The sequence below is a fragment of the Mesocricetus auratus genome, unplaced genomic scaffold (assembly GCF_017639785.1).
Source record: "Mesocricetus auratus isolate SY011 unplaced genomic scaffold, BCM_Maur_2.0 Super-Scaffold_100015, whole genome shotgun sequence".
In the NCBI taxonomy this organism is placed as follows: domain Eukaryota; kingdom Metazoa; phylum Chordata; class Mammalia; order Rodentia; family Cricetidae; genus Mesocricetus; species Mesocricetus auratus.
In genome coordinates, this window is record NW_024429198.1 from 65,116,152 (window position 1) to 65,127,203 (window position 11,052).

Below are 11,052 nucleotides of genomic sequence, written 5' to 3' on the forward strand. Positions count from 1 at the left end.
TGTTGCAGCTGGGGCGCTCATGTACATGTGTGTGCCCCTGGGAGCGGTAGTGAGGGGTGTTTGTGTGTGTATGTGGGGGGGGAGCCGGATTCGTGTCCCGGGGGTCTGGCGGCGCCGTGGGCAGCCTGGCGCGCCCGCTCCCTAGGGTCCCCGCCGAGCGCCTGCCTGGCTGCGGGACCCCGTTGCCAGGAGCAGTCAGGATGCGGCAGCGTCTCCATGGCAACGCGGCATCTCGAGCCTCACGCCGCCCTCCCCCGGCGCCCCGCAGTGGGCAGGAGGCCGAGCCTGGCAGCCCCTCCCGGCCCAGCAGCCAGCAAGCTGGGCCAGAAGGCCAAAGCCTGGTAGGAGGGGCTGAGGAGGGGGCTCCGTATTTTTCTGGGAATGAAAGGCTGACCTGCCTTTACTTCCCTCTGTGTCTGGGGAAAGCAGAAAAAGGAGACTCTGTCCTCTGGCCAAATGCAGCGGGTCCCCTGCCCCCCCACCAATCCAAGCAAACTGGGAAATCATGGACAGGTTTTGGTCAGGGCCGGAGCCTCTTGAGGGATAAATTTGGTCTAAATCCTGATGGCACAATGACTCAGGCTGGAGAGGGCCACTGAAACACGGTGGGGAAGTACCATCCTGAACAAGTTCAGAGATGGCCCAAGCCACCCAGTGTCAAGCGCGGTTTCCACCACGCACAGAGGCTGCCCATGTCCCCGGTGCATGTTATGATCCTCTTCACCCTCTTAGCAATGTCCCTAAACCCACTTATTGCTTCCTGCTGTGGGTTTGCACCCCCAGCTCCTATGCTATGTATCTCCATCTTTACGAGGTGTGCTCAATATGCCCCTAGGGTCGACGGCTTGCTTTCAAATGGTCACCCAGGGATCCACAGCACCATCAGGTAACTACTCGGTGCTCTCCTTCCTTTTTAGGATTAGTGCCCCTTAATTGTGCTCCCAGTACCTATCTGATTGGTCCTTCAGCGTTCTCCTATGAAGCGTCCAATAACCTGAACGGTCAATGCAGTTCCCATACCCTTCCTGCTGGACTCACGTCAGAGCACTTAGCGATGACCACTCCAACCTCTCTCTGTTCAGAATATCCCCATTAGGTATTTCCTGGCCCATAACAGCTAAATTTTCTTTTGAACATCCTCTGTCCTCACGTCCACCCTCCGAAGCCTCCAAACGGCCAGGCCGTAGTGCTCTCAATAACCAGGAGGGGGCGCACGAAACGGCAGCCCGGAGGCCACAGCGTGGGGGTGCGGCCAGAGTGGAAAGCCAAGGGGCAAAGTGTTATTGTACCGAGACTGAAAATCCATGCCCAGGGTAGAGCTGCATCCCAGGGAGGTTCTTCCCGAAGTTGGTGCATCCTCCACGCGGCATCCTTTGCGGGCCCGCAGAAGACGCCGTGGTGGTTTGGGCTCTGAGAGGGAGCGCGCGCCCTCTGGTGGCAGAGAAGCAGAGATGCTCCCCAGAGTTGCTACCTCTTCACCTGCCTATTTTCCAAACTTCAGCAGTCTTTGAAGGGTTAGGTCATCCTCCCTTTCTCTCACAAAATGAGATTTCCTCCCATCTGTGAACGAGAGAAATGGACTCCTGTTTGCATGTGGACAGAGCTCCAGCAGGAGGGACCAGGCTAGGTTTCTGCAGACTGCTGTGTTCGGGTGATTCACTAAGATTGGGCTGTGATCTTGTGTCTATTTCTGGCATGGCATCATTGACAGATAGTGATTGAGGTTTTTTTAAAATTTTTTTTGAGACGGGGTTTCTTTGTGTAACAGTCCTGGCAGTCCTGGAACTCGCTTTGTAGACCAGGCTGGCCTAGAGCTCACTGAGATCCACCTGACTCTGCCTCCTAAGTGCTGGGATAGAGTTTCTTGAAACATCTCCCCAATATGTTTTGCATGATTGGGAGACAGACATTCAAGCCTGTGAAGTGCTCTAGGATCAGTAAGAGACACGGGGAGGCAGTGACACTGGTCTGGTAGGGGTTTGAGCTTGAGCTTGAGCAAACTCCTTCCTCCCTCCCTCCCTCCCTTCCTCTCCTTCCTTTCTTTTTTTCCAGACAGGGTTTCTCTGTGGCTTTGGAGGCTGTCCTGGAACTCACTCTGTAGACCAGGCTGGTCTCGAACTCACAGGGATCCAGCTGCCTCTGCCTCCTGAGTGCTAGGATCAAAGGCATGTGCCACCACTGCCTTGCCCTCATTTATGTTTTTTAAAGGTGTGTGTGTGTGTGTGTGTGTGTGTGTGTGTGTGTGTGTGCAGGTGACTGCAGAGGCAGAAGAAGGCACCCAATCCCCTGCAACTATAATTACAGTTGGTTTTGAGCACCTGATGTGGGTTCTGGAACTAACTGAACTCTGGTCCTCTGGAAGAGCACCAAGTGCTCCTTCCTTTCTTCCTTCCTTCCTTCCTTCCTTCCTTCCTTCCTTCCTTCCTTCCTGTTTTGTTTTTGAGACAGGGTCTCACTGTGTAGCCCTGGAAGATCAGGAATTCACTTTGTAGACCAGGCTGGCCTTGAAATCACAGAGATCATACACTGGCCTCTGCCTCCTGAGTGAGTAGCTCCTTTGGCAGACTGGGGTGCACGGGGCTTTGGGTTCTCAGTGCCACAAAATCTTGGCAGGGTGTTTAGAGGCTCAAGATCCTGCTTGGCTGTGTAATGAATTCAAGGCTATCCTGGGTCATTTGAGACCTTATCTCAACAATAAAATTAATACAATAAAATGAATTAAGTGAGGACAAAAATTCCCCTACTCTCCAGGGTCATTGTAAAGGTTAAATCAGAAGAGGAGGAGGAAAGGGAGGAAAGAAGAGGGAAGGAGGAGGGGCAGAAGGAGGAGTTTGGGGATGATAAAAGCAGTGGTAGCAGTTAGTCTTGCAAGCATTTAAGATACAAGAGGAGCCGGGCGTTGGTGGCGCATGCCTTTAATTCCAGCACTTAGGAGGCAGAGGCGGACGGATCTCTTTGAGTTCGAGGCCAGCCTGGTCTACAGAGCTAGTTCCAGGACAGCCTCCAAAACAATACAAAAAAAAAAAAAAGATACAAGAGGTGGTATTGCTCCCTCAAAACCCGACCTACAGCTGGGCATTGGTGTCCCAGGCCTTTAATCCCAGCACTTGGGAGGCAGAGGCAGGCGGATCTCTGAGTTCGAGGCCAGCCTGGTCTACAGATCGAGTTCCAGGACAGCCTCCAAAAATAATACAGAGAAACTCTGTCTCCAAAAACAAAACAAAATGAAAAACCCCAAAAAACAAAAACCCCAACCTACTTTTGGGAGCTTTCCTTACTTCTATTTAATAAACCTATGTTCTCTGTGCATGTGTGAGAGAGGAGAGAGGCATGATTATACCAGGTAGACTGTAGAGGCTTTCAGCAATGGCCGGCTGCCAGGCAGGGTGGCAAGGCCCTACCAGGTCTTCAGGGTAAGCTCTAGAGGCCCTCTAGTCTACTAGGGTTGAGGGTGAAGGGAGGGGCAAGAGGACCCTTGCTTTCTGCTGCTATGTGTTCTCCTGGTACCCGAGGCCTGGATCAGATCCTTCATCTCAGTAGGGCAAAGCATGGGAGCTGGCTGGCAGAGAAAGCGTGTGTCCAAGTGCAGGCAGCTAGATCTGAGGGCCCTGCCTAAGAGCTTGGGACCTTTCCCTGCAAGAGCAGGAAGGAAGGAAGTAGGGAGGCTGAGAGACAGGGGAGGAAGGAAGGAAGGATGGGACAGGCTCCATCTGGGAGCAAGTTCTCTCTGGGACTAGTCAAGGAAAGAGGGCATCTGGACTGGACTGGACTGGTTAAAAGGGCACAGGGATGATCACCTTGGCTGGGGTGTGCAGGTCAGTGTTTGTGTGTGTGTGTGTGTGTGTGTGTGTGTGTGTGTGTTGGCAGGGGAGGTAGAAGGAAATATGAGGCTATGAGTTCATCCTTTCTTTTGGGACTCTATGGCGGTGAAGTTAGGAAAGTGGAATGAAGCTTGGGCCCGGAACAGGCCACACACAGCCTTGCTCTTCTTAGTCTCTGTTTTCCAGACCACCTGATCTGCAGCGGAAGCTCTCACAGAGTCCAGAGTGCCCACTGCCTGCGACCCTACACATACACTCAGCAGCCTTTGCTGACAGTGTACTGTGTGTTGGGTGAGGCTTGAGTCTGAAGGAGCCGGTCCCATGATCCCAGAGAATCCCGAGGCCTGTGACAGCCCGCAGCAGAGGTTGGGCCCATCCTAGAAGGTGAGGGAAAGCTTCCTGGGGGAGGTGCGGGATGCAAGAGGACAAATAGACATTCGGCAGGACGGGAGTAAGGTGGGACAAAGGGAAGGGTGGTTTCAAAAAGATAAGGGGGGAAGGGGGAGGAGGAAGCGTGGTTATGGCATCAGTGGGGTGGAAGGTGAGGAGACTGGGCCTGTAAGCTGTGCGTTTTCTCCCGAGAGCAAGGCGGCCCCGGAGAAGGTTCCAGGCAGGTGGCAAGGCCAGAGTGGGATGATGGGGAAGTCCTGTGTATATGTCAATAAAGCACTGTTGGCCAATAGGGAAGCAAGATAGGTGGGACTAGGAGTCCAGGAGGACTCTGGGGAGGAGAAACACAGGGAGTCAAGATGTAGCCCGCCAGAGAAGTAAGATGTCCGTCTGGTAAGAGAAATACTTAGATGGGTTAAATACTTAAGTCAGAGCTAGCCAGTAAGAAACAAGCAAGGCCAACAGCTTCATAATTAATACAGCGTCTTGTGTGTTATTTGGGGACTACAACGCAGCAGAGCCCAGGTGACTGGTGGGGAAAAACCAAAGCGGCTGGCAAGAAAAAGGCTTCTCTCTACAGTGGGATAAAGCCATGCGGAGGATGTTCAGGGCTCCTCCAATGGGGCTTGGGTCTCCTCAGCGCCTTTACAGGGGATGCCAGATCACAACACCCAGAGCCCCCAGCTAGCAATTCAGATGCCACCCTGTTTCTGGAAAGATGACTCGGTCACATGGCTTGCCCTCCCCTGCCCCAAACCTCACTCGTGCGAGAGAGGCCTATGTCTTTATCCAGCGTGTTCCCAGCCCTTTGTTGATATGTCTTTGTGGTCTGGCTGCCATTCCCTACCTCCTCCCTGGACCGGGTTGGGCTCATGAGCCAACCAGACAGTACATTTGGATTCAAGACATTGTGGTAAGGAGAGGGCTTGTGACCCAATTTGGGGGCAGTCAGAATCCTTACTTGGGGTGATGATGAAGCTGGGAGCTTCGTGGATGTGGGGGTCACACAGGTCCTGTTAATAAGGGATCTGCTGTTGCATCTTTTTTATTTTATATCACTTTATTTTGAGGCAGGGTTGCACATATCTCAGACTGGCCTTGAACTTGCTATGAGGCTGGGGATGACCTTGAGCTTCCGTCCTTTCTGCCTCTACCTCATGAGCATTGGAATTACAGGTGTGAGCCACAACCACTCCTCATTTATGTAGTGCCGGGAGTCAAACTCAGGGCTTTGTGCATGTGAGGCAAACTCCCTATCCACTGAGCTATTGATCTTATGTTTTGTAGAGCTGGAAACAACCTAGGGCACACACATGCTGGGCAAGTGCCCTACCACTGATCTGCAGCCCAGCCCTCTTGAAATTTTGTTTGGTTTTGTTTTTGATTGTTTTTCAAGACAGGGTTTCTCTGTGTAACAGCCCAGGCTGTCATGGAACTTGCTCTGTAGACCAGGCTGGTCTCAAACTTAGAGATCTGCCTGCCTCTGCCTCCTGAGTGCTGGAGTAAAAGGTGAGTGCCACCACTGCCCAGCACTTGAAATTTTTAAAAGAGACTATCTAGGGCTGGAGAGATGGCTCAGAGGTTAAGGGCTTTGACTGTTCTCCCAGAGGTCCTGAGTTCAATTCTCAGCAACCACATGGTGGCTCACAACCCTTTGTAATGAGATCTGATGCCCTCTTCTGGCATTCATGGAAATAGGCAGACAGAACATGGTTTACATAATAAATAAATAAATCTTAAAAAAAGACTATTTGGTATGTGGTGTGTGTGTGTGTGTGTGTGTGTGTGTATGCACCATGTGGAGGTCAGTTCTCTCCACTTTTATCTGGGTCATCAGGCTTGCACTATAGGGTGCTAAGTGCCTTTACCCACAAAGCCATCTTGCCAGGTTCGGAAGATGATTTTTTTTAACTCTGGATCTTGCTGTCTGAACCTCCCTAGTGCTGGGATTGCAGACTGTTTTTGCATTCATGGGTTTTTGTGGTGCATTGAGGATGGAACCCAGGACCTTGTGTGTTCTAGGCGAGCCCTGTAGTTAACATTGGGAACCACATCCTGAGTCCACCTGCTGCTTTCCCCCCCTCCTCCCAAACGAGCTCTGTATCTTCATCTAGTGCTAGGTCCTTCTCTGGAACTGGTGGGGGAGGACCCCTCCCATCTCTACTTTAGGGTAGGGAGCTGTGATGTGGGTGCAGGGAACCTCAGTCCCGAGGCCAGGACAGGGGCGGAACCACCTCCCATGTGCCCATCTTCCTCAGCCTCTCCAGGGGTTGCTCTTTTACAGCTGGACCACAGGCTGGGCAGGACAGGACAGCGAGGGAAAACCAGCCTCGTCAGGCCCAAAGATGATGCTGCCTCTGATGCTGGGGGCATCATGGGCCATCAGGCTGCTTCCCAGGGGATTTCTGTTTGCCTCTCTCTCCTTGAGAGCAGGGCCTGATTGGAACCTCAGAAATGGCTAAGCTAAGGTGGGTTGCTCTCTTCTGTCCCTGAGCCCATCCCCAGGCAGGTGGAGCAGAGATGTGTGTTTCCATCTTGGCTTGCTTCTGGGGACAGTAAGACGAAGGGGAAGGAGCCCTTGGTGGTCACCAGTATACAGCAGTTAGGTCCTTGAACTTTAGGGAGTGGGAAACAGGGCAGCTAGGCCCTAGAGAAAAGCCACTCAGATGGGGTCTTTGAGTATAGCACAGGGGGTGGCTAAGATGCCCCCCTCATAGGCCTGGAGAGATGGCTCAGAGGTTAAGAGCACTGAATGTTCTTCCAGAGGTCTTGAGTTCAATTCCCAGCAACCACATGGTGGCTGACAACCATCTACAATTCAATCTGGTGTATATGTAATAAATAAATCTTTAAAGATGCCCCCCTCACTGTTGGACAGACTCAAATATGTAGAAAAATAAGTTCCTCCTACCCCTACAGCATTTGACTGGCGATAGTTCCTCATCCAGGGGTGGGGCCTCATGACCAGGCACCACTCATGCTGGGATGTTGACAGGCTGGCTCCATCTTGTGCAGATGTTATGCACAATATTCATTTTTTAAAGATTTATTTATATATTTTGTATACAATGTTCTGCCTTCGTGTAAGCCTGCACACCAGAAAAGGGCACCAGATCTCATTACAGATGGTTGTGAGCCTCCATGTGGTGCCTGGGAATTGAACTCAGGACCTCTGGAAGAACAGCCAGAGCTCTTAACCGCTGAGCCATCTCTCCAGACCATGCACAATATTCTTACTTACTTGGCCCAGACTGTGAGATTCAGGTGGCTGGGCCCTCATCTGTCTTGTTCCCCATGCTTCCAGTGACTGGCTCGGTAGGGTGGGAACTTCAGACTGACCTGGCCCTGCTCTCATGGAGGTCACATTGTAGATAGGGCTGAACAAGTAAACTATTTTGTTCTCTTTGTTGCTGTTGTCCTGGGACAGGTCTCACTGTGAAGCTCAAGTAGACTTCAAAGCCATGATCCTTCTGCTTCAGCCTCCCAAGTGCTAGGATTAGAGACATGCACCACCATGCCTAGCTGCCAGGCTAACTTTATGATACACATTCAGAATGTGTTGTTTTCAACACTGATAAAATACTCCTAATGTGAAATTCATCTTAAGTTTGGGTAGGTAGGGTCTCATATCGTCAAGGCTGGCCTCAAACTTCCTATACAGCCAAGGATGACCTTGAACTTCTAATCTTCCTGCCCCATCTCTGGAGTGCTAGGCTTACAACCATGCAGCACTTTTCTGGTTGTGTGTTGTGCTGGGATCAAAGCCAGGATGTCAAGCCTTTCATGCAAGCATTCCACCGTCTGAGCCACATACACAGACCATCACTCTACTTTTCATGGTGGCTGCACCATTTAACTCCTCACCGATAGCAAGGAATGATTCCAGTTTTTCCATATCTCTAACATTTATTTTCATGTTGAAAAACTTCCAGCACTTGGAGACAGAGGCAGTAGGAGCTCTTTGAGTTCAAGACCAGCCTGGGTATGTAGTGAGTTCCAGGATATCCCAGGTTACATAGGGAGACACTGTCTCAAACAAAAATTATCCATTTTGTAGCAGGGCAGGTGGTGGCACACACCTTTGATCCTAGCACTTGGGAGGCAGAGGCAAGTGGATCTAGGAGACTAGCCTGGTCTGTCACATTATGACCAAGTATTCACAGTTTGACAGGTTCCTTCTCTCCATTATCTGCAGAAGGAAGCTTTGCAAGGCTGAAAATAGCCCAGATCTACAAGTACAAGCATAAACACTTAGAAGTTGGCTCAACAGTATCTAAATTTCCCCAGCACCATTTGCTAGCCTTGCAGTGCTGTTGAAACCCAGTGGAAGAGCACTCAGTGTACTAACCTGCACAGCTGTTTCTTTAGTCCACAGCAGGTTTATCTTAATTGAAACTCAGCTGCATTTACCACAACATGGGACTTTCAGTGCTTTAGACAGAAACATAGCCTCCTCATCCCCAGGGAACTTGCTGCTTTCCTAGGCTCTGGCCCCATTCCCATACTTTCCTGCCACAGGACCGTGGTACTTGATTGTTCCCTTTGTTGGAACAGCTCTTCCCACAGATACTCACAGGAGCAGTCCTACTCTTCAGGGGATCTGCATTGTGTGTGTGTGCATTTCTGTGTGAGGTGTCTGTAAGCATTTTGACGACTCAGATGGGACAGACAGGGATTCTGGCACTCGGGAGCCTCAGAATACTAAGTGTTACAGCTCAGATGGAAAGGTATTCTGGCAATCTGGAACCAAGAATACCACAGTACAGTAAGCATAGCAGCTTACAGCCCTGCTTCAGGGAGAGGCTTCCCATTGTATCAGCTCTGCTCCAGCTGGAGAGGGTTTTCCCAGGCGAAGTTGTTACATTTCGGGTGAAATTGTTACAGTTCTGCTCTAGTCCCCTGGAGACCAGAGTGTAACAATCCTGCTTCGCTAGAATGTTTCCCTGGTAGTGAAAAGTGTTACAACCCTGCTCAGCTCAGCTCTACCCAGGGTCATCTCTGCTCCAGTGAAAGAAGGTCTCACCCAAACCTCAGTCAGGAGATTTATTGGGAGGGAAGACTCCAGGAGAGTGGCTGCCCTCTGCCAGGGTGGCAGCTGACAGCCAGGCAGCCTGACAATCACAAGCTGAACAGACACAGGGTTATATAGGGATTCTTAGGGGGTGGAGTTTTTCCAGGGGGATTTCCAGGGTGGGGATTGGTCAGACTTCAATCCCTGACCTCAGAATGGCTAGATCTGCTCAGGGATTAGCTGGTTTTCTGTACAGGTTTAGGGTCAGATTTGGCTCTGGTTTCAGGGCCAAAGTGTGTTTCTTTCATTGGTCCTTTTTAGTCTTTTGGCTCTAATTTTAGGGTCAGGGTGTATTTCTTTCACTGACTCTGATTCCAGAGCCAAAGTGTGTTTCTTTGGCTCTGCTCAGTGTGTGTTTCTTTTTTTTTTTTCCTTTGGTTTTTCAAGACAGGGTTTCCCTGTATTGTTTTGGAGGCTGTCCTGGAACTCACTCTGTAGACCAGGCTGGTCTCAAACTCACAGAGATCCGTCTGCCTCTGCCTCCCGAGTGCTGGGATTAAAGGCGTGTGCCACCACCGCCTGGCCAGTGTGTGTTTCTTTAGCTGGCCCTTTTTCCTTACAGTGTCTTCCTTAATTACCATCTATCCCTCCCCCCTTTTTGAGAGGGTCTCCTGTATCCCTACCTGACCTTGAACTTGTCCTGTCCTGATAGCTGAGGCTGATCAAGAATTCCTTATCCTGAGTTTGTCAGAACACCTTCTATTTCACTTTTTGAGACAGGTTTTTTCACTCACCCTGGAGTTCAGCCATTTGACTAGGCAGGCTGGCCAGTGGGCCCTAGGGATCCATGTCTCCATGTCCCCAGCACTAGAATTACAGATGTTCATGTTTTCCTTTTTTTATATGGCTGCTGGGGATCCAAATTCAGGTCCTAATGCTTGCACAGCAAGCCCTTCACTCAGCGAGCCTCCTCCTAAACTCTGGGAATCTGCTTTTCAAATATAAACTCAACATGATTCTCATGTAGTCTTATTTCACACACCCTAGATGCTGTTGGAGGTGTTCAGGCTGGAGAGATGCACAGTGGTTAAGAGCACTAGCCCTGCCCTGCCCTGCTCTGCTCTGCTCTTCCAGAGGAACCTAGTTCAATTTCCAGCACCCACACGGTAGCTCCCAGCCATGTGTAATGCAGTCTCAGGGAATCAGATACCCTTTTCTGGCCTCCTTGGGAACCAGAACACATGTGGTGCTGTGGTACACAGACATACACAGGCCAATAACCATATATATGTGTTAATAAATTAATTTTTAGAAAACAGGTTTTGACAACATGAGCATATCTATTCATCCATCCATCTATCTATCATTATCTACCTATCCATCATCCATCTATCCATCCATTTTTGTTTTTTGAGACAGAGTTTCTCTGTGTAACAGCTCTGGTTGTCTTGGAATTCGCTCTGTAGACCAGACTAGTCTTGAACTCAGAGACCTGCCTGCCTCTGCCTCCCCAGTGCTGGGATTAAAGGCATAAAGAGTGTGCTGCCATCATCATCACCACCACCACCACTACCACCTGGCTGGCAACATGATCATTTTAGCAAAATGACAATAACGGATTACAGTCTGGGGCCTCTAACATTAGTCACTGGCTTTTCACTAAGTTTATAGCACCCGGCATGAACTCCCTCCTGTGGGGCAAACATCAAATCTAATCTGAAAGCATCCATGCCACTATTACACCAGTGGGCAGCTGATTACCTTATGACATCCATGCCACTATTAAACCAATGGGTTCATCTTGTGTGGAAAGTCTGTCTTGTAGCAGAC

At 50.4% G+C, this 11,052-nt stretch overlaps 1 long non-coding RNA gene across 1 annotated transcript; it reads left to right on the forward strand.

The window, feature by feature from the left end:
* Positions 1–253: 253 nt before the first annotated feature.
* Positions 254–4,276, forward strand: LOC121144342. Its single transcript, XR_005881692.1, has 3 exons — positions 254–341; positions 836–886; positions 4,008–4,276. It is a non-coding gene; the product is annotated as an uncharacterized LOC121144342 (long non-coding RNA).
* The last annotated feature ends 6,776 nt before the right edge of the window (positions 4,277–11,052 follow it).